A 25,118-nucleotide genomic window follows, 5' to 3' on the forward strand; every position below is an offset into this window, starting at 1 on the left:
CATAGGGGGAACAGAATCCGACGGCAAATAGTTCAGCTGTCGAAATCCGTTCCCCCACCCCAATGATGAGATATGTTGATGTATCCGCTTAAAATATGCTTATTCTATTCTGTGTGTGGATGGAGCTTAAACAGCATAAATTTGAGAAATATTAGAACCTGAGTGTGTCAGAAATATGGGGGGAACAGAATCCCGACGGCAAAATAAACAGCTGTCGGAATCCGTTCCCCCACCCCAATGATGAGAGGTGTTGATGTATTGGCTTAAAATATGCTGATTCTATTTTGTGTGTGGATGGAGCTTAACTTGCATCAGTTTAAAGAATATATTTATTTATTTTTCCTTTTATTATTATTGGACAGTATTGTAAAGTTCGACGACCCGGGACTTGAACTCGGGTCGCCCAAAGCTAAAAAAAACAAAAAAATGGTCTGATCACTGACCACTAGGCTATTGAGGATACAAATTTGCTTTGATTTGATCAATATTAGAACCTTATTGTGTAAGAAACATAGGGGGAACAGAATCCGACGGCAAATAGTTCAGCTGTCGAAATCCGTTCCCCCACCCCAAAGATGAGTGTAACGACAATGACTATGACGTACAGTCACATGCTGTTCAAATTAGTGAATCCTGGTCTCCGAACACATCCTTCGTTGTCTCCTTAGACAACAGGTCTGTTCATGGCGCCTTTAAGTCTGCTTAAACGGTCAAAATTGCATCTTTGTGGCTCCCCAGAGGGACATTTGAGTCACAAAAGGAACCCTGTTTTTGGAGAATCCCCTCTAAAACCCCCATGCCTTTGAATCACGTGACAAGACTCGAGACATTTCAGATACTCCACACACACACACACACACACACACACACACACACACACACACACACACACACACACACACACACACACACACACACACACACACACACACACACACACACACACACACACACACACACACACACACACACACACACACACACACACACACACACACACACACACACACACACACACACACACACACACAACATCCTTTGGGTGCAACTTCATATAGAAATATGGCTCTTGAATGTATACCTTCCGATATGTATGTGTGATTAGTTTTGCTTTATAATAGAGGTGTGGTTTGCTAGAGTATAGTTTTGAATTCTGAAGGTTCATTGAAAGAAAATCCCTCAATAGTGTCTTGTAACTCGACCTGGTCATAAACTTTTATGACTCCAAAGCTGCAGCTCGTCCAGTTCCTCTGCACGCCAACATTCCAGACATTTCCACACATGTGATCCAATAACAATGTTTTTGATATGTATTTTTATGTGTGTATAATTGGCCAGATAATGTCTGAGGTATCTATGCAACGTTATTATGTTAATCAAAATCACTATGCTAGTGATTATGAGGAAATTATGTAACCCTGTATTTCTTTCATGCAAAAACGTCATTCGAGGTGTCAATGTAATGGGAAAAACTTGTCGGAGTCGAATCTTGACTGCAAAGTACAATAATATGCATTTATTCCAGGAAATACCATATTTCTAAATATGAATGTTATTTTTCGATCTCTAACATGAAAGTCAAAGTAGCCGTTTCTTTCACAAACAAAGAAACCGCTTCCCGCCTCAGAGCAGAAGATCTGATTTGCTGTTGTCACAAAACAGGGCGTAAACAGATGTCTTTAAAAAACAAGAGACCCTGTTTCATCCCCCTCTCTTCCTCTCTCATCTCTCAACCCTTCCTCCTCTCCTCCCCGGCGCAGCGCTTCTCCAAGGAACATTTGAAGGAGGCCCTGGCCTTCTCTATCGAACGAACACATGTTCGAGTCGTAGCTGCGTCCTTTGCAACGAAGATTTGCAGCCTCTCCCATCCCGGGAGATGAATCTGAACTTTCTCGGTAACGTTACATTCAGTGAGCCTTTTTAAACTTCTGCGGCACCGGAAGACGCAGCAGAAACAGGACACCACCCTTGCTTCCTGCCTCAGCATCACTCGAACAGAGACAAAATCTCACAAGTAATTTTTAACCCTCTCTAAAAGCTGTTCCAGGTGTCTCGTGAACTTAGGTTTCTGTATGTAATAATTACTAGCTTTTCCCTTCTCTCTATTTCTTTCTTTCTTTCATTTCAGTGTATTCTGATCACGTATGTTATTGTTTGGTTAAATGTTTGTTTGTGTTTATTGTTTGCATTTTTACGTACGTTTATATTCGTAGCCCATATAATCTCTAGTCTTACATTTATTAAAATTCATTAATACTTTTCACTGTCTCTGTGTTTGAAAACCCACCTTATAAGTCAATGAAACTAAAAGATCTAAGCTACAAAGCTCAATATTGTAGACTACATTGAGTAGCTCTTAATTCATAAACTCAGAAAGTTTGATGTTCATGGCCAGAAGATAAAACTTTCTTGGAGTTTGTAAAGGGATACCCCTTCTTAACTGTGATAATCTCACATTTATTCGCTGGACGAATGACTGATGACCAAACCAGTTACAGAACAAGGTAATCTCGACAATTGATAAAATAAATGTACATGCGATTTCTGAATTATTATGACCATGAGTTATAATTGTTAATATTTCCAAAATTCCCTATATCCTTGAGCTAATTCAAATTTACCCAAGTCGTATTTGTTACATGAGATATGTTGATGTATCGCCTTAAAATGTGCTTATTCTATTCTGTGGGTGGATGGAGCTTAAACAGCATAAATTTGAGAAATATTAGAACCTCAGTGTGTCAGAAATATGGGGGGAACAGAATCCGACGGCAAAAAAAACAGCTGTCGGAATCCGTTCCCCCACTCCCATTATGTAATGGCTTAAAAAAAATGCTGATATTATTTTGTGTGTGGATGGAGCTTAACTTACATCAGTTTAAATAATATATTTATTTATTTTTCCTTTTATTATGATTGGACAGTATAGTAAAGTTCTATGACCCGGGACTTGAACTCGGGTCGGCCAAAGCTAAAAAAAAAAAAAACATTGTCAGGTCACTGACCACTAGGCTATTGAGGTGACAAATTTGCTACAATTTGATCAATATTAGAACCTTATTGAGTAAGAAACATAGGGGGAACAGAATCCGACGGCAAATAGTTCAGCTGTCGAATTCCGTTGCCCCACCCCAATGATGAGAGGTGTTGATGTATCGGCTTAAAATATGCTGATTCTATTTTGTGTGTGGATGGAGCTTAACTTGCATCAGTTAAAAGAATTTTTTTTTTTTTGCCTTTTATTATGATAGGACAGTATAGTAAAGTTCGATGAGCCAGGACTTGAACTCGGGTCGCCTAAAGCCAAAAAAAAACAAAACATCATCCTGTCACTGACCACTAGGCTATTGAGGCTAACTGTTTGCTACAATTTGATCAATATTAGAACCTTATTGTGTAAGAATCATAGGGGGAACAGAATCCGACGGCAAATAGTTCAGCTGTCGAAATCCGTTCCCCCACCCCAAAGATGAGATATGTTGATGTATCGGCTTAAAATGTGCTTATTCTCTTCTGTGTGTGGATGGAGCTTAAACAGCATAAATTTGAGAAATATTAGAACCTCAGTGTGTCAGAAATATGGGGGGAACTGAATCCGACGGCAAAAAGAAAACATCTGTCGGAATCCGTTTCCCCACTCCTATTATGAGAGGTATTGATGTAATGGCTTAAAAAATGCTGATTCTATTTTGTGTGTGGACTGTGCATGGAGCTTCACTTGCATCAGATTAAAGAATGTTTTTTTTTTTTTTTTTTTACTTTTATTATGATAGGACAGTATAGTAAAGTTCGATGACCGGGGACTTGAAAATAGGTCGCCCAAAGCTAAAAAAAACACAAACATTGTCATGTCACTGACCACTAGGCTATTGAGGTTAGCAACTTGTGGCAATTTGATCAATATTAGAACCTTATTGAGTAAGAAACGTAGGGGGAACTGAATCCGACGGCAAATAGTTCAGCTGTCGAAATCCGTTCCCCCACCCCAATGATGAGAGGTGTTGATGTATCGGCTTAAAAAATGCTGATTCTATTTTGTGTGTGGATGGAGCTTAACTTGCATCAGTTTAAAGAATGTTTTTTTTTTTTTTTTTGCCTTTTATTACGATAGGACAGTATAGTAAAGTTCGATGACCCGGGACTTGAACTCGGGTCGCCCAAAGCTAAAAAAAAAAAAAACATTGTCAGGTCATTGACCACTAGGCTATTGAGGTGACTAATTTGCTGCAATTTGATCAATATTAGAACCTTATTGAGTAAGAAACATAGGGGGAACAGAATCCGACGGCAAATAGTTCAGCTGTCGAATTCCGTTGCCCCACCCCAATGATGAGAGGTGTTGATGTATCGGCTTAAAATATGCTGATTCTATTTTGTGTGTGGATGGAGCTTAACTTGCATCAGTTAAAAGAATTTTTTTTTTTTTGCCTTTTATTATGATAGGACAGTATAGTAAAGTTCGATGAGCCAGGACTTGAACTCGGGTCGCCTAAAGCCAAAAAAAAACAAAAACATCATCCTGTCACTGACCACTAGGCTATTGAGGCTAACTATTTGCTACAATTTGATCAATATTAGAACCTTATTGTGTAAGAATCATAGGGGGAACAGAATCCGACGGCAAATAGTTCAGCTGTCGAAATCCGTTCCCCCACCCCAAAGATGAGATATGTTGATGTATCGGCTTAAAATGTGCTTATTCTCTTCTGTGTGTGGATGGAGCTTAAACAGCATAAATTTGAGAAATATTAGAACCTCAGTGTGTCAGAAATATGGGGGGAACTGAATCCGACGGCAAAAAGAAAACATCTGTCGGAATCCGTTTCCCCACTCCTATTATGAGAGGTATTGATGTAATGGCTTAAAAAATGCTGATTCTATTTTGTGTGTGGACTGTGGATGGAGCTTCACTTGCATCAGATTAAAGAATGTTTTTTTTTTTTTTTTTTACTTTTATTATGATAGGACAGTATAGTAAAGTTCGATGACCGGGGACTTGAAAATAGGTCGCCCAAAGCTAAAAAAAACACAAACATTGTCATGTCACTGACCACTAGGCTATTGAGGTTAGCAACTTGTTGCAATTTGATCAATATTAGAACCTTATTGAGTAAGAAACGTAGGGGGAACTGAATCCGACGGCAAATAGTTCAGCTGTCGAAATCCGTTCCCCCACCCCAATGATGAGAGGTGTTGATGTATCGGCTTAAAAAATGCTGATTCTATTTTGTGTGTGGATGGAGCTTAACTTGCATCAGTTTAAAGAATGTTTTTTTTTTTTTTTTTGCCTTTTATTACGATAGGACAGTATAGTAAAGTTCGATGACCCGGGACTTGAACTCTGGTCGCCCAAAGCCAAAAAAAACAAAAAACATTATCCTGTCACTGACCACTAGGCTATTGAGGCTAGTAACTTATTGCAATTTGATTAATATTAGAACCTTATTGTGTAAGAAACATAGGGGGAACAGAATCCGACGGCATATAGTTCAGCTGTCGAAATCCGTTCCCCCACCCCAATCATGAGAGATGTTGATGTATCGGCTTAAAATATGCTTATTCTATTCTGTGGGTGGATGGAGCTTAAACAGCATCAATTTGAGAAATATTAGAACCTTATTGTGTAAGAAACATAGGGGGAACAGAATCCGACGGCAAAAAAAACAGCTGTCGGAATCCGTTCCCCCACTCCCATTATGAGAGGTGTTGATGTAATGGCTTAAAAAAATGCTGATTCTTTTTTTGTGTGTGGATGGAGCTTAACTTGCATCAGTTTAAAGAATATATTTATTTATTTTTCCTTTTATAATGATTGGACAGTATAGTAAAGTTCGATGACCCGGGACTTGAACTCGGGTCGCCCAAAGCCAAAAACAAACAAAAACATTATCCTGTCACTGACCACTAGGCTATTGAGGCTAGCAATTTGCTGCAATTTGATCAATATTAGAACCTTATTATGTAAGAAACATAGGGGGAACAGAATCCGACGGCAAATAGTTCAGCTGTCGAAATCCGTTCCCCCACCCCAAAGATGAGATATGTTGATGTATCGGCTTAAAATGTGCTTATTCTCTTCTGTGTGTGGATGGAGCTTAAACAGCATAAATTTGAGAAATATTAGAACCTCAGTGTGTCAGAAATATGGGGGGAACTGAATCCGACGGCAAAAAGAAAACATCTGTCGGAATCCGTTTCCCCACTCCTATTATGAGAGGTATTGATGTAATGGCTTAAAAAATGCTGATTCTATTTTGTGTGTGGACTGTGGATGGAGCTTCACTTGCATCAGATTAAAGAATGTTTTTTTTTTTTTTTTTACTTTTATTATGATAGGACAGTATAGTAAAGTTCGATGACCGGGGACTTGAAAATAGGTCGCCCAAAGCTAAAAAAAACACAAACATTGTCATGTCACTGACCACTAGGCTATTGAGGTTAGCAACTTGTTGCAATTTGATCAATATTAGAACCTTATTGAGTAAGAAACGTAGGGGGAACTGAATCCGACGGCAAATAGTTCAGCTGTCGAAATCCGTTCCCCCACCCCAATGATGAGAGGTGTTGATGTATCGGCTTAAAAAATGCTGATTCTATTTTGTGTGTGGATGGAGCTTAACTTGCATCAGTTTAAAGAATGTTATTTTATTTTTTTTTGCCTTTTATTACGATAGGACAGTATAGTAAAGTTCGATGACCCGGGACTTGAACTCGGGTCGCCCAAAGCTAAAAAAAAAAAAAACATTGTCAGGTCACTGACCACTAGGCTATTGAGGTGACTAATTTGCTACAATTTGATCAATATTAGAACCTTATTGAGTAAGAAACATAGGGGGAACAGAATCCGACGGCAAATAGTTCAGCTGTCGAATTCCGTTGCCCCACCCCAATGATGAGAGGTGTTGATGTATCGGCTTAAAATATGCTGATTCTATTTTGTGTGTGGATGGAGCTTAACTTGCATCAGTTAAAAGAATTTTTTTTTTTTTGCCTTTTATTATGATAGGACAGTATAGTAAAGTTTGATGAGCCAGCACTTGAACTCGGGTCGCCTAAAGCCAAAAAAAAACAAAAACATCATCCTGTCACTGACCACTAGGCTATTGAGGCTAACTATTTGCTACAATTTGATCAATATTAGAACCTTATTGTGTAAGAATCATAGGGGGAACAGAATCCGACGGCAAATAGTTCAGCTGTCGAAATCCGTTCCCCCACCCCAAAGATGAGATATGTTGATGTATCGGCTTAAAATGTGCTTATTCTCTTCTGTGTGTGGATGGAGCTTAAACAGCATAAATTTGAGAAATATTAGAACCTCAGTGTGTCAGAAATATGGGGGGAACTGAATCCGACGGCAAAAAGAAAACATCTGTCGGAATCCGTTTCCCCACTCCTATTATGAGAGGTATTGATGTAATGGCTTAAAAAATGCTGATTCTATTTTGTGTGTGGACTGTGGATGGAGCTTCACTTGCATCAGATTAAAGAATCTTTTTTTTATTTATTTTTTTACTTTTATTATGATAGGACAGTATAGTAAAGTTCGATGACCGGGGACTTGAAAATAGGTCGCCCAAAGCTAAAAAAAACACAAACATTGTCATGTCACTGACCACTAGGCTATTGAGGTTAGCAACTTGTTGCAATTTGATCAATATTAGAACCTTATTGAGAAGAAACGTAGGGGGAACTGAATCCGACGGCAAATAGTTCAGCTGTCGAAATCCGTTCCCCCACCCCAATGATGAGAGGTGTTGATGTATCGGCTTAAAAAATGCTGATTCTATTTTGTGTGTGGATGGAGCTTAACTTGCATCAGTTTAAAGAATGTTTTTTTTTTTTTTTTTGCCTTTTATTACGATAGGACAGTATAGTAAAGTTCGATGACCCGGGACTTGAACTCTGGTCGCCCAAAGCCAAAAAAAACAAAAAACATTATCCTGTCACTGACCACTAGGCTATTGAGGCTAGTAACTTATTGCAATTTGATTAATATTAGAACCTTATTGTGTAAGAAACATAGGGGGAACAGAATCCGACGGCATATAGTTCAGCTGTCGAAATCCGTTCCCCCACCCCAATCATGAGAGATGTTGATGTATCGGCTTAAAATATGCTTATTCTATTCTGTGGGTGGATGGAGCTTAAACAGCATCAATTTGAGAAATATTAGAACCTTATTGTGTAAGAAACATAGGGGGAACAGAATCCGACGGCAAAAAAAACAGCTGTCGGAATCCGTTCCCCCACTCCCATTATGAGAGGTGTTGATGTAATGGCTTAAAAAAATGCTGATTCTTTTTTTGTGTGTGGATGGAGCTTAACTTGCATCAGTTTAAAGAATATATTTATTTATTTTTCCTTTTATAATGATTGGACAGTATAGTAAAGTTCGATGACCCGGGACTTGAACTCGGGTCGCCCAAAGCCAAAAACAAACAAAAACATTATCCTGTCACTGACCACTAGGCTATTGAGGCTAGCAATTTGCTGCAATTTGATCAATATTAGAACCTTATTATGTAAGAAACATAGGGGGAACAGAATCCGACGGCAAATAGTTCAGCTGTCGAAATCTGTTCCCCCACCCCAATGATGAGAGATGTTGATGTATCTGCTTAAAAAATGCTTATTCTATTCTGTGGATGGATGGAGCTTAAACAGCATCAATTTGAGAAATATTAGAACCTCAGTGTGTCAGAAATATGGGGGGAACAGAATCCGACGGCAAAAAAAACAGCTGTCGAAATCCGTTCCCCCACTCCCATTATGAAAGGTATTGATGTAATGGCTTAAAAAATGCTGATTCTATTTTTTGTGTGGATGGAGCTTAACTTGCATCAGTTTAAAGAATATATTTATTTATTTTTCCTTTTATTATGATTGGACAGTATAGTAGAGTTCGATGACCCAGGACTTGAACTCGGGTCGCCCAAAGCCAAAAAAACAACAACACTTTATCCTGTCATTGACCACTAGGCTATTGAAGCTAACAAATTGTTGCAATTTGATCAATATTAGAACCTGATTGAGTAAGAAACATAGGGGGAACAGAATCCGACGGCAAAAAAAACAGCTGTCGAAATCCGTTCCCCCACTCCCATTATGAAAGGTATTGATGTAATGGCTTAAAAAATGCTGATTCTATTTTTTGTGTGGATGGAGCTTAACTTGCATCAGTTTAAAGAATATATTTATTTATTTTTCCTTTTATTATGATTGGACAGTATAGTAGAGTTCGATGACCCAGGACTTGAACTCGGGTCGCCCAAAGCCAAAAAAACAACAACACTTTATCCTGTCATTGACCACTAGGCTATTGAAGCTAACAAATTGTTGCAATTTGATCAATATTAGAACCTGATTGAGTAAGAAACATAGGGGGAACAGAATCCGACGGCAAATAGTTCAGCTGTCGAAATCCGTTCCCCTATCCGTAAACATTGCCAGGTCACTGACCACTAGGCTATTGAGGCAAAAAAATTGCTGCAATTTGATCAATATTAGAACCTTTGTGTGTAAGAAACAAAGGGGGAACAGAATCCGACGGCAAATAGTTCAGCTGTCGAAATCCGTTCCCCCACCCCAAAGATGAGATATGTTGATGTATCGGCTTAAAATATGCTGATTCTATTCTGTGGGTGGATGGAGCTTAAACAGCATAAATTTAAGAAATATTAGAACCTCAGTGTGTCAGAAATATGGGGGGAACAGAATCCGACGGCAAAAAAAACAGCTGTCGGAATCCGTTCCCCCACTCCCATTATGAAAGGTATTGATGTAATGGCTTAAAAAATGCTGATTCTATTTTTTGTGTGGATGGAGCTTAACTTGCATCAGTTTAAAGAATGTTTTTTTTTTTTTTTTTTGCCTTTTATTATGATAGGACAGTATAGTAAAGTTCGATGACCGGGGACTTGAAAACGGGTCGCCCAAACCTAAAAAAAACAAAAACATTGTCATGTCACTGACCACTAGGCTATTTAGGCTAGTAACTTGCTGCAATTTGATCAATATTAGAACCTTATTGTGTAAGAAACATAGGGGGAACTGAATCCTACGGCAAATAGTTCAGCTGTCGAAATCCGTTCCCCCACCCCAAAGATGAGATATGTTGATGTATCGGCTTAAAATATGCTGATTCTATTCTGTGGGTGGATGGAGCTTAACTTGCATCAGTTTAAAGAATATATTTATTTATTTTTCCTTTTATTATGATTGGACAGTATAGTAAAGTTCGACGACCCGGGACTTGAACTCGGGTCGCCCAAAGCTAAAAAACAAAACAAAAAAATGGTCTGGTCACAGACCACTAGGCTATTGAGGCTACTAATTTGCTACAATTTGATCAATAATAGAACCTTATTGTGTAAGAAATATAGGGGGAACAGAATCCGACGGCAAATAGTTCAGCTGTCGAAATCCGTTCCCCCACCCCAATGATGAGAGGTGTTGATGTATCGGCTTAAAATATGCTTATTCTATTCTGTGGGTGGATGGAGCTTAAACAGCATAAATTTGAGAAATATTAGAACCTCAGTGTGTCAGAAATATGGGGGGAACAGAATCCGACGGCAAAATAAACATCTGTTGGAATCCGTTCCCCCACTCCCATTATGAGAGGTATTGATGTAATGGCTTAAAAAATGCTGATTCTATTTTGTGTGTGGATGGAGCTTAACTTGCATCAGTTTAAAGAATGTTTTTTTTTTTTTTTTTTTTTTTTTTTTTTATTATGATAGGACAGTATATTAAAGTTCGATGACCCGGGACTTGAACTTGGGTCGCTCAAAGCTAAAAAAAATTGTCAGGTCACTGACCACTAGGCTATTGAGGCAAAAAAATTTGCTGCAGTTTTATCAATATTAGAACCTTATTGAGTAAGAAACATAGGGGGAACTGAATCCGACGGCAAATAGTTCAGCTGTCGAAATCCGTTCCCCCACTACCATTATGAGAGGTGTTGATGTAATGGCTTAAAAAATGCTGATTCTATTCTGTCTGTGGATGGAGCTTAACTTGCATCAGTTTAAAGAATATATTTATTTATTTTTCCTTTTATTACGATTGGACAGTATAGTAAAGTTCAACGACCCGGGACTTGAACTCGGGTCGCCCGAAGCTAAAAAAAATAAAAATTGTCAGGTTACTGACCACTAGGCTATCAAGCCTAGTAATTTACTGCAATTTGATCAATATTTGAACCTTATTGTGTAAGAAACATAGGGGGAACAGAATCCGACGGCAAAAATAAAACAGCTGTCGGAATCCGTTCCCCCACTCCCATTATGAGAGGTGTTGATGTAATGGCTTAAAAAAATGCTGATTCTATTTTGTATGTGGATGGAGCTTAACTTGCATCAGTTTAAAGAATATATTTATTTATTTTTCCTTTTATTACGATTGGACAGTATAGTAAAGTTCAACGACCCGGGACTTGAACTCGGGTCGCCCAAAGCTAAAAAAAAACAAAAAAAGGTCAGCTCACTGACCACTAGGCTATTGAGGCTTCTAATTTGCTATAATTTGATCAATATTAGAACCTTATTGTGTAAGAATCATAGGGGGAACTGAATCCGACGGCAAATAGTTCAGCTGTCGAAATCCGTTCCCCCACCCCAGTGATGAGAGGTGTTGATGTATCGGCTTAAAATATGCTTATTCTATTCTGTGGGTGGATGGAGCTTAAACAGCATAAATTTGAGAAATATTAGAACCTCAGTGTGTCAGAAATATGGGGGGAACAGAATCCGACGGCAAAAAAAACATCTGTTGGAATCCGTTCCCCCACTCCCATTATGAGAGGTGTTGATGTAATGGCTTAAAAAAATGCTGATTCTATTTTGTATGTGGATGGAGCTTAACTTGCATCAGTTTAAAGAATATATTTATTTATTTTTCCTTTTATTACGATTGGACAGTATAGTAAAGTTCAACGACCCGGGACTTGAACTCGTGTCGCCCAAAGCTAAAAAAAAACAAAAAAAGGTCAGCTCACTGACCACTAGGCTATTGAGCCTACTGATTTGCTTCAATTTGATCAATATTAGAACCTTATTGTGTAAGAATCATAGGGGGAACTGAATCCGACGGCAAATAGTTCAGCTGTCGAAATCCGTTCCCCCACCCCAGTGATGAGAGGTGTTGATGTATCGGCTTAAAATATGCTTATTCTATTCTGTGGGTGGATGGAGCTTAAACAGCATAAATTTGAGAAATATTAGAACCTCAGTGTGTCAGAAATATGGGGGGAACAGAATCCGACGGCAAAAAAAACATCTGTTGGAATCCGTTCCCCCACTCCCATTATAAGAGGTATTGATGTAATGGCTTAAAAAATGCTGATTCTATTTTGTGTGTGGATGGAGCTTAACTTGCATCAGTTTAAAGAATGTTTTTTTTTTTTTTTTTTTTTTTTTGCCTTTTATTATGATAGTACAGTATATTAAAGTTCGATGACCCGGGACTTGAACTTGGGTCGCCCAAAGCTAAAAAAAATTGTCAGGTCACTGACCACTAGGCTATTGAGGCAAAAAAATTGCTGCAATTTTATCAATACTAGAACCTTATTGAGTAAGAAACATAGGGGGAACTGAATCCGACGGCAAATAGTTCAGCTGTCGAAATCCGTTCCCCCACTACCATTATGAGAGGTGTTGATGTAATGGCTTAAAAAAATGCTGATTCTATTTTGTGTGTGGATGCAGCTTAACTTGCATCAGTTTAAAGAATATATTTATTTATTTTTCCTTTTATAATGATTGGACAGTATAGTAAAGTTCTATGACCCGGGACTTGAACTCGGGTCGCCCAAAGCCAAAAAACAACAAAAAACATTATCTTGTCAATGACCACTAGGCTATTGAGGATAGTAAATGGCTGCAATTTGATTAATATTAGAACCTTATTGTGTAAGAATCATAGGGGGAACTGAATCCGACGGCAAATAGTTCAGCTGTCGAAATCCGTTCCCCCACCCCAGTGATGAGAGGTGTTGATGTATCGGCTTAAAATATGCTTATTCTATTCTGTGGGTGGATGGAGCTTAACTTGCATCAGTTTAAAGAATGTTTTTTTTTTTTTTGTTTTTTTTTGCCTTTTATTATGATAGGACAGTATATTAAAGTTCGATGACCCGGGACTTGAACTTGGGTCGCCCAAAGCTAAAAAAAATTGTCAGGTCACTGACCACTAGGCTATTGAGGCAAAAAATTTGCTGCAATTTTATCAATATTAGAACCTTATTGAGTAAGAAACATAGGGGGAACTGAATCCGACGGCAAATAGTTCAGCTGTCGAAATCCGTTCCCCCACTCCCCTTATGAGAGGTGTTGATGTAATGGCTTAAAAAATGCTGATTCTATTTTGTGTGTGGATGGAGCTTAACTTGCATCAGTTTAAAGAATGTTTTTTTTTTTTTTTTTTTTTTTTTTTTGCCTTTTATTATGATAGGACAGTATAGTAAAGTTCGATGACCCGGGACTTGAACTTGGGTCGCCCAAAGCTAAAAAAATAAATAAAAATTGTCAGGTCACTGACCACTAGGGTATTGAGGCAAAAAATCTGCTGCAATTTTATCAATATTAGAACCTTTTTGAGTAAGAAACATAGGGGGAACTGAATCCGACGGCAAATAGTTCAGCTGTTGAAATCCGTTCCCCCACCCCAATGATGAGAGGTGTTGATGTATCGGCTTAAAATAAGCTTATTCTATTCTTTGGGTGGATGGAGCTTAAACAGCATAAATTTGAGAAATATTAGAACCTCAGTGTGTCAGAAATATGGGGGGAACAGAATCCGACGGCAAAAATAAACATCTGTCGGAATCCGTTCCCCCACTCCCATTATGAGAGGTATTGATGTAATGGCTTAAAAAAAATGCTGATTCTATTTTGTGTGTGGATGGAGCTTAACTTGCATCAGTTTAAAGAATATATTTATTTATTTTTCCTTTTATAATGATTGGACAGTATAGTAAAGTTCTATGACCCGGGACTTGAACTCGGGTCGCCCGAAGCTAAAAAAAAAAAAACATTGTCAGGTCACTGACCACTAGGCTATCAATCCTACTAATTTACTGCAATTTGATCAATATTTGAACCTTATTGTGTAAGAAACATAGGGGGAACAGAATCCGACGGCAAAAATAAAACAGCTGTCGGAATCCGTTCCCCCACTCCCATTATGAGAGGTGTTGATGTAATGGCTTAAAAAAATGCTGATTCTATTTTGTGTGTGGATGGAGCTTAACTTGCATCAGTTTAAAGAATATATTTATTTATTTTTCCTTTTATTATGATAGGACAGTATAGTAAAGTTCGATGACCCGGGACTTGAACTTGGGTCGCCCAAAGCTAAAAAAATAAATAAAAATTGTCAGGTCACTGACCACTAGGCTATTGAGGCAAAAAATCTGCTGTAATTTTATCAATATTAGAACCTTTTTGAGTAAGAAACATAGGGGGAACTGAATCCGACGGCAAATAGTTCAGCTGTCGAAATCCGTTCCCCCACCCCAATGATGAGAGGTGTTGATGTATCGGCTTAAAATAAGCTTATTCTATTCTTTGGGTGGATGGAGCTTAAACAGCATAAATTTGAGAAATATTAGAACCTCAGTGTGTCAGAAATATGGGGGGAACAGAATCCGACGGCAAAAAAAAACATCTGTCGGAATCCGTTCCCCCACTCCCATTATGAGAGGTGTTGATGTAATGGCTTAAAAAATGCTGATTCTATTTTGTCTGTGGATGGAGCTTAACTTGCATCAGTTTAAAGAATATATTTATTTATTTTTACTTTTATTATGATTGGACAGTATAGTAAAGTTCAACGACCCGGGACTTGAACTCGGGTCGCCCAAAGCTAAAAAAAAACGAACATTTTCAGGTCACTGACCACTAGGCTATTAAGGATAGTAATTTGCTGCAATTTTATCAATATTTGAACCTTATTGTTTAAGAAACATAGGGGGAACAGAATCCGACGGAAAAAAAAACAGCTGTCGGAATCCGTTCCCCCACTCCCATTATGAGAGGTGTTGATGTAATGGCTTAAAAAATGCTGATTCTATTTTGTGTGTGGATGGAGCTTAACTTGCATCAGTTTAAAGATTTTTTTTCTGCCTTTTATTATGATAGGACAATATAGTAAAGTTCGATGACCCGGGACTTGAACTCGGGTCGCCCAAAGCTAAAAAAAAAAAAAACATTGTCAGGTCACTGACCACTAGGCGATTGAGGCTACTAATTTGCTACAATTTGATCAATATTAGAACCTTATTGTGTAAGAAACATAGGGGGATCTGAATCCGACGGCAAATAGTTCAGCTGTCGAAATCCGTTCCCCCACCCCAAAGATGAGATATGTTGATGTATCGGCTTAAAATATGCTGATTCTATTCTGTGGGTGGATGGAGCTTAAACAGCATAAATTTGAGAAATATTAGAACCTCAGTGTGTCAGAAATATGGGGGGAACAGAATCCGACGGCAAAAAAAACATCTGTCTGAATCCGTTTCCCCACTCCTATTATGAGAGGTATTGATGTAATGGCTTAAAAAATGCTGATTCTATTTTGAGTGTGGACTGTGGATGGAGGTTAACTTGCATCAGTTTAAAGAATGTTTTTTATTTATTTATTTTTTGCCTTTTATTATGATATGACAGTATAGTAAAGTTCGATGACCCGGGACTTGAACTTGGGTCGCCCAAAGCTAAAAAAAATTGTCAGGTCACTGACCACTAGGCTATTGAGGCAAAAAATTTGCTGCAATTTTATCAATATTAGAACCTTATTGAGTAAGAAACATAGGGGGAACTGAATCCGACGGCAAATAGTTCAGCTGTCGAAATCCGTTCCCCCACTACCATTATGAGAGGTGTTGATGTAATGGCTTAAAAAATGCTGATTCTATTTTGTCTGTGGATGGAGCTTAACTTGCATCAGTTTAAAGAATATATTTATTTATTTTTCCTTTTATTACGATTGGACAGTATAGTAAAGTTCAACGACCCGGGACTTGAACTCGGGTCGCCCAAAGCTAAAAAAAAACAAAAAAAAGGTCTGGTCACTGACCACTAGGCTATTGAGGCTACTAATTTGCTACAATTTGATCAATATTAGAACCTTATTGTGTAAGAATCATAGGGAGAACTGAATCCGACGGCAAATAGTTCAGCTGTCGAAATCCGTTCCCCCACCCCAAAGATGAGATATGTTGATGTATCGGCTTAAAATATGCTGATTCTATTCTGTGGGTGGATGGAGCTTAAACAGCATAAATTTGAGAAATATTAGAACCTCAGTGTGTCAGAAATATGGGGGGAACAGAATCCGACAGCAAAAAAAACATCTGTCTGAATCCGTTTCCCCACTCCTATTATGAGAGGTATTGATGTAATGGCTTAAAAAATGCTGATTCTATTTTGAGTGTGGACTGTGGATGAAGGTTAATTTGCATCAGTTTAAAGAATTTTATTTATTTTTTTTATTTTTTGCCTTTTATTATGATAGGACAGTATAGTAAAGTTCGATGACCCGGGACTTGATCTCGGGTCGCCCAAAGCTAAAAAAAAAAAAAACATTGTCAGGTCACTGACCATTAGGCTATTGAGGCAAGAAATTTGCTGCAATTTGATCAATATTAGAACCTTATTGAGTAAGAAACATAGGGGGAACTGAATCCGACGGCAAATAGTTCAGCTGCCGAAATCCGTTCCCCCACACCAATGATGAGAGTTGTTGATGTATCGGCTTAAAATATGCTAATTCTATTTTGTGTGTGGATGGAGCTTAACTTGCATCAGTTTAAAGAATATATTTATTTATTTTTCCTTTTATTATGATTGGACAGTATAGTAAAGTTCGACGACCCGGGACTTGAACTTGGGTCGCCCAAAGCTAAAAAACAAAACAAAAAAATGGTCAGGTCACAGACCACTAGGCTATTGAGGCTACTAATTTGCTACAATTTGATCAATATTAGAACCTTATTGTGTAAGAAACATAGGGGGAACAGAATCCGACGGCAAATAGTTCAGCTGTCGAAATCCGTTCCCCCACCCCAATGATTAGAGGTGTTGATGTATCGGCTTAAAATATGCTTATTCTATTCTGTGGGTGGATGGAGCTTAAACAGCATAAATTTGAGAAATATTAGAACCTCAGTGTGTCAGAAATATGGGGGGAACAGAATCCGACGGCAAAAAAAACATCTGTTGGAATCCGTTCCCCCACTCCCATTATAAGAGGTATTGATGTAATGGCTTAAAAAATGCTGATTCTATTTTTTGTGTGGATGGAGCTTAACTTGCATCAGTTTAAAGAATTTTTTTTTTTTTTTTTTTTTTTTTTAGCCTTTTATTATGATAGGACAGTATATTAAAGTTCGATGACCCGGGACTTGAACTTGGGTCGCCCAAAGCTAAAAAAAATTGTCAGGTCACTGACCACTAGGCTATTGAGGCAAAAAATTTGCTGCAATTTTATCAATATTAGAACCTTATTGAGTAAGAAACATAGGGGGAACTGAATCCGACGGCAAATAGTTCAGCTGTCGAAATCCGTTCCCCCACCCCAAAGATGAGATATGTTGATGTATCGGCTTAAAATATGCTGATTCTATTCTGTGGGTGGATGGAGCTTAAACAGCATAAATTTGAGAAATATTAGAACCTCAGTGTGTCAGAAATATGGGGGGAACAGAATCCGACGGCAAAAAAAACATCTGTTGGAATCCGTTCCCCCACTCCCATTATGAGAGGTATTGATGTAATGGCTTAAAAAATGCTGATTCTATTTTGATTGTGGACTGTGGATGGAGGTTAACTTGCATCAGTTTAAAGAATTTTTTTTATTTATTTATTTTTTGCCTTTTATTATGATAGGACAGTATAGTAAAGTTCGATGACCCGGGACTTGAACTCGGGTCGCCCAAAGCTAAAAAAAAAAAAAACATTGTCAGGTCACTGACCACTAGGCTATTGAGGCGAGAAATTTGCTGCAATTTGATCAATATTAGAACCTTATTGAGTAAGAAACATAGGGGGAACTGAATCCGACGGCAAATAGTTCAGCTGTCGAAATCCGTTCCCCCACACCAGTGATGAGAGGTGTTGATGTATCGGCTGTAATATTGCCAGTTGTATCAGTTGTATCAGTTGTAATATTGCCGTCGGGTGGATGGAGCTTAAACAGCATAAATTTGAGAAATATTAGAACCTCAGTGTGTCAGAAATATGGGGGGAACAGAATCCGACGGCAAAAAAAACATCTGTTGGAATCCGTTCCCCCACTCCCATTATGAGAGGTATTGATGTAATGGCTTAAAAAATGCTGATTCTATTTTGTGTGTGGATGGAGCTTAACTTGCATCAGTTTAAAGAATGTTTTTTTTTTTTTGCCTTTTATTATGATAGGACAGTATATTAAAGTTCGATGACCCGGGACTTGAACTTGGGTCGCCCAAAGCTAAAAAAAATTGTCAGGTCACTGACCACTAGGCTATTGAGGCAAAAAAATTGCTGCAATTTTATCAATACTAGAACCTTATTGAGTAAGAAACATAGGGGGAACTGAATCCGACGGCAAATAGTTCAGCTGTCGAAATCCGTTCCCCCACTACCATTATGAGAGGTGTTGATGTAATGGCTTAAAAAAATGCTGATTCTATTTTGTGTGTGGATGCAGCTTAACTTGCATCAGTTTAAAGAATATATTTATTTATTTTTCCTTTTATAATGATTGGACAGTATAGTAAAGTTCTATGACCCGGGACTTGAACTCGGGTCGCCCAAAGCCAAAAAAAAAAAAAAAACATTATCTTGTCAATGACCACTAGGCTATTGAGGATAGTAAATGGCTGCAATTTGATTAATATTAGAACCTTATTGTGTAAGAAACATAGGGGGAACAGAATCCGACGGCATATAGTTCAGCTGTTGAAATCTGTTCCCCCACCCCAATCATGAGAGATGTTGATGTATCGGCTTAAAATATGCTTATTCTATTCTGTGGGTGGATGGAGCTTAAACAGCATCAATTTGAGAAATATTAGAACCTCAGTGTGTCAGAAATATGGGGGGAACCGAATCCGATGGCAAAAAAAAATCTGTCGGAATCCGTTCCCCCACTCCCATTATCAGAGGTGTTGATGTAATGGCTTAAAAAATGCTGATTCTATTTTGAGTGTGGACAGTGGATGGAGCTTAACTTGCATCAGTTTAAAGAATATATTTATTTATTTTTCCTTTTATTATGATTGCACAGTATAGTAAAGTTCAACGACCGGGGACTTGAACTCGGGTCGCCCGAAGCTAAAAAAAAAAAAAATTGTCAGGTCACTGACCACTAGGCTATCAAGCCTAGTAATTTACTGCAATTTGATCAATATTTGAACCTTATTGTGTAAGAAACATAGGGGGAACAGAATCCGACGGCAAAAATAAAACAGCTGTCGGAATCCGTTCCCCCACTCCCATTATGAGAGGTGTTGATGTAATGGCTTAAAAAAATGCTGATTCTATTTTGTATGTGGATGGAGCTTAACTTGCATCAGTTTAAAGAATATATTTATTTATTTTTCCTTTTATTACGATTGGACAGTATAGTAAAGTTCAACGACCCGGGACTTGAACTCGTGTCGCCCAAAGCTAAAAAAAAACAAAAAAAGGTCAGCTCACTGACCACTAGGCTATTGAGGCAAAAAATTTGCTGCAATTTTATCAATATTAGAACCTTATTGAGTAAGAAACATAGGGGGAACTGAATCCGACGGCAAATAGTTCAGCTGTCGAAATCCGTTCCCCCACCCCAAAGATGAGAGGTGTTGATGTATCGGCTTAAAATATGCTTATTCTATTCTGTGGGTGGATGGAGCTTAAACAGCATAAATTTGAGAAATATTAGAACCTCAGTGTGTCAGAAATATGGGGGGAACAGAATCCGACGGCAAAAAAAACATCTGTTGGAATCCGTTCCCCCACTCCCATTATGAGAGGTATTGATGTAATGGCTTAAAAAATGCTGATTCTATTTTGTGTGTGGATGGAGCTTAACTTGCATCAGTTTAAAGAATGTTTTTTTTTTTTTTTTTTTTTTTTTGCCTTTTATTATGATAGGACAGTATATTAAAGTTCGATGACCCGGGACTTGAACTTGGGTCGCCCAAAGCTAAAAAAAATTGTCAGGTCACTGACCACTAGGCTATTGAGGCAAAAAAAATGCTGCAATTTTATCAATACTAGAACCTTATTGAGTAAGAAACATAGGGGGAACTGAATCCGACGGCAAATAGTTCAGCTGTCGAAATCCGTTCCCCCACTACCATTATGAGAGGTGTTGATGTAATGGCTTAAAAAATGCTGATTCTATTTTGTCTGTGGATGCAGCTTAACTTGCATCAGTTTAAAGAATATATTTATTTATTTTTCCTTTTATTACGATTGGACAGTATAGTAAAGTTCAACGACCCGGGACTTGAACTCGGGTCGCCCAAAGCTAAAAAAAAACAAAAAAAAGATCCGGTCACTGACCACTAGGCTATTGAGGCTACTAATTTGCTACAATTTGATTAATATTAGAACCTTATTGTGTAAGAATCATAGGGGGAACTGAATCCGACGGCAAATAGTTCAGCTGTCGAAATTCGTTCCCCCACCCCAAAGATGAGATATGTTGATGTATCGGCTTAAAATATGCTGATTCTATTCTGTGGGTGGATGGAGCTTAAACAGCATATATTTGAGAAATATTAGAACCTCAGTGTGTCAGAAATATGGGGGGAACCGAATCCGATGGCAAAAAAAACATCTGTCTGAATCCGTTTCCCCACTCCCATTATGAGAGGTATTGATGTAATGGCTTAAAAAATGCTGATTCTATTTTGAGTGTGGACAGTGGATGGAGGTTAACTTGCATCAGTTTAAAGAATTTTTTTTATTTTTTTATTTTTTGCCTTTTATTTTGATAGGACAGTATAGTAAAGTTCGATGACCCGGGACTTGAACTCTGGTCGCCCAAAGCTAAAAAAAAAAAAACATTGTCAGGTCACTGACCACTAGGCTATTGAGGCTACTAATTTGCTATAATTTGATCAATATTAGAACCTTATTGTGTAAGAATCATAGGGGGAACTGAATCCGACGGCAAATAGTTCAGCTGTCGAAATCCGTTCCCCCACCCCAAAGATGAGATATGTTGATGTATCGGCTTAAAATATGCTGATTCTATTCTGTGGGTGGATGGAGCTTAAACAGCATAAATTTGAGAAATATTAGAATCTCAGTGTGTCAGAAATATGGGGGGAACAGAATCCGACGGCAAAAAAAAACATCTGTCGGAATCCGTTCCCCCACTCCCATTATGAGAGGTATTGATGTAATGGCTTAAAAAAAATGCTGATTCTATTTTGTGTGTGGATGGAGCTTAACTTGCATCAGTTTAAAGAATATATTTATTTATTTTTCCTTTTATTATGATTGGACAGTATAGTAAAGTTCAACGACCGGGGACTTGAACTCGGGTCGCCCGAAGCTAAAAAAAAAAAATTGTCAGGTCACTGACCACTAGGCTATCAAGCCTACTAATTTACTGCAATTTGATCAATATTTGAACCTTATTGTGTAAGAAACATAGGGGGAACAGAATCCGACGGCAAAAATAAAACAGCTGTCGGAATCCGTTCCCCCACTCCCATTATGAGAGGTGTTGATGTAATGGCTTAAAAAAATGCTGATTCTATTTTGTATGTGGATGGAGCTTAACTTGCATCAGTTTAAAGAATATATTTATTTATTTTTCCTTTTATTACGATTGGACAGTATAGTAAAGTTCAACGACCCGGGACTTGAACTCGGGTCGCCCAAAGCTAAAAAAAAACAATAAAAAGGTCAGCTCACTGACCACTAGGCTATTGAGGCTACTAATTTGCTACAATTTGATCAATATTAGAACCTTATTGTGTAAGAATCATAGGGGGAACTGAATCCGACGGCAAATAGTTCAGCTGTCGAAATCCGTTCCCCCACCCCAGTGATGAGAGGTGTTGATGTATCGGCTTAAAATATGCTTATTCTATTCTGTGGGTGGATGGATCTTAAACAGCATAAATTTGAGAAATATTAGAACCTCAGTGTGTCAGAAATATGGGGGGAACAGAATCCGACGGCAAAAAAAACATCTGTTGGAATCCGTTCCCCCACTCCCATTATAAGAGGTATTGATGTAATGGCTTAAAAAATGCTGATTCTATTTTGTGTGTGGATGGAGCTTAACTTGCATCAGTTTAAAGAATGTTTTTTTTTTTTGTTTTTTTTTTTGCCTTTTATTATGATAGGACAGTATATTAAAGTTCGATGACCCGGGACTTGAACTTGGGTCGCCCAAAGCTAAAAAAAATTGTCAGGTCACTGACCACTAGGCTATTGAGGCAAAAAATTTGCTGCACTTTTATCAATATTAGAACCTTATTGAGTAAGAAACATAGGGGGAACTGAATCCGACGGCACATAGTTCAGCTGTCGAAATCCGTTCCCCCACTACCATTATGAGAGGTGTTGATGTAATGGCTTAAAAAATGCTGATTCTATTTTGTCTGTGGATGGAGCTTAACTTGCATCAGTTTAAAGAATATATTTATTTATTTTTCCTTTTATTACGATTGGACAGTATAGTAAAGTTCAACGACCCGGGACTTGAACTCGGGTCGCCCAAAGCTAAAAAAAAACTAAAAAAAGGTCTGGTCACTGACCACTAGGCTATTGAGGCTACTATTTTGCTACAATTTGATCAATATTAGAACCTTATTGTGTAAGAATCATAGGGGGAACTGAATCCGACGGCAAATAGTTCAGCTGTCGAAATCCGTTCCCCCACCCCAAAGATGAGATATGTTGATGTATCGGCTTAAAATATGCTGATTCTATTCTGTGGGTGGATGGAGCTTAAACAGCATAAATTTGAGAAATATTAGAACCTCAGTGTGTCAGAAATATGGGGGGAACAGAATCCGACGGCAAAAAAAACATCTGTCTGAATCCGTTTCCCCACTCCTATTATGAGAGGTATTGATTTAATGGCTTAAAAAATGCTGATTCTATTTTGAGTGTGGACTGTGGATGGAGGTTAACTTGCATCAGTTTAAAGAATTTTTTTTATTTTTTTATTTTTTGCCTTTTATTATGATAGGACAGTATAGTAAAGTTCGATGACCCGGGACTTGAACTCGGGTCGCCCAAAGCTAAAAAAAAAAAAAAAACATTGTCAGGTCACTGACCACTAGGCTATTGAGGCGAGAAATTTGCTGCAATTTGATCAATATTAGAACCTTATTGAGTAAGAAACATAGGGGGAACTGAATCCGACGGCAAATAGTTCAGCTGTCGAAATCAGTTCCCCCACACCAATGATGAGAGTTGTTGATGTATCGGCTTAAAATATGCTAATTCTATTTTGTGTGTGGATGGAGCTTAACTTGCATCAGTTTAAAGAATATATTTATTTATTTTTCCTTTTATTATGATTGGACAGTATAGTAAAGTTCGACGACCCGGGACTTGAACTCGGGTCGCCCAAAGCTAAAAAACAAAACAAAAAAATGGTCAGGTCACAGACCACTAGGCTATTGAGGCTACTAACTTGCTACAATTTGATCAATATTAGAACCTTATTGTGTAAGAAACATAGGGGGAACAGAATCCGACGGCAAATAGTTCAGCTGTCGAAATCCGTTCCCCCACCCCAATGATGAGAGGTGTTGATGTATCGGCTTAAAATATGCTTATTCTATTCTGTGGGTGGATGGAGCTTAAACAGCATAAATTTGAGAAATATTAGAACCTCAGTGTGTCAGAAATATGGGGGGAACAGAATCCGACGGCAAAAAAAACATCTGTTGGAATCCATTCCCCCACTCCCATTATAAGAGGTATTGATGTAATGGCTTAAAAAATGCTGATTCTATTTTGAGTGTGGACAGTGGATGGAGGTTAACTTGCATCAGTTTAAAGAATTTTTTTTATTTTTTTATTTTTTGCCTTTTATTTTGATAGGACAGTATAGTAAAGTTCGATGACCCGGGACTTGAACTCGGGTCGCCCAAAGCTAAAAAAAAAAAAAAACATTGTCAGGTCACTGACCACTAGGCTATTGAGGCAAGAAATTTGCTGCAATTTGATCAATATTAGAACCTTATTGTGTAAGAAACATAGGGGGAACAGAATCCGACAGCAAATAGTTCAGCTGTCGAAATCCGTTCCCCCACCTGTTGTGAACTTAGAATCGAAAGACCAGGAGACTTGGTTGCTTCTTCAGCAGGTTTCTTTATTGATAACACGAGCCGTCGGCAGCTGCAGTCACCAAGCCTGACGTGAATGTTCTCTTACAGTTTATATACATTTAGGGGCAGGAACCGAAAAAGACAGGTTTAAGAACCGGTTCTAGACTGAGAGCATTGCCCACCCTAATCCACTCAGCATATCTATTCAAACACTGAGACCCGAGTACAGGACTGGCTGGACTTTCTTGCTAAAACACAAACTCCAAGAGTTTCAGTAAAACAGGACTGACCAGAGTCGTTTGCTAGAAAACTCTGATAATCATAATTTATACCTAACCTTAACCTGCTAAATTCAATGTAAACCTAAATTAAACATTTTAATAAATCTGGATTCCCACATTTGCCCCTTTGAGAGTCTTAAAAAAAACTCTCACAAAATACAAATTTATACACTTAAAAGTTAATTCTTGTAACTTGTGTAAGTTACAGGCACATAGCAAGTTCAATCTTGTAACTTGTGTAAGTTACAGGCACAAAGCAAGTTCAATCTTGTAACTTGTGTAAGTTACAGGCACAAAGCATGATCTGTGTTGTTCATCTGTAATTGCATGTTGACACAGAAACAAACATGCAATTAGGGTCCGTGAAGTTCTTACGGGTAATATTCTTTTATGGTTGGACCAGTCATTTTCTCGTGCGAGGCGTGAGTCATTTGTTGAATGAAACACTTGATACTGTGGAAGCATACGTAGAACGCCAGTAGGAGAAATAACAGCAGCATTGCTATTTCTTTAATCCACAGCCAGGGTTTACCTATCAAGTTTCCGAACCATGAAGA

The sequence above is a fragment of the Abramis brama genome, assembly GCF_963993115.1.
Source record: "Abramis brama genome assembly, chromosome: 4".
In the NCBI taxonomy this organism is placed as follows: Eukaryota; Metazoa; Chordata; class Actinopteri; order Cypriniformes; family Leuciscidae; genus Abramis; species Abramis brama.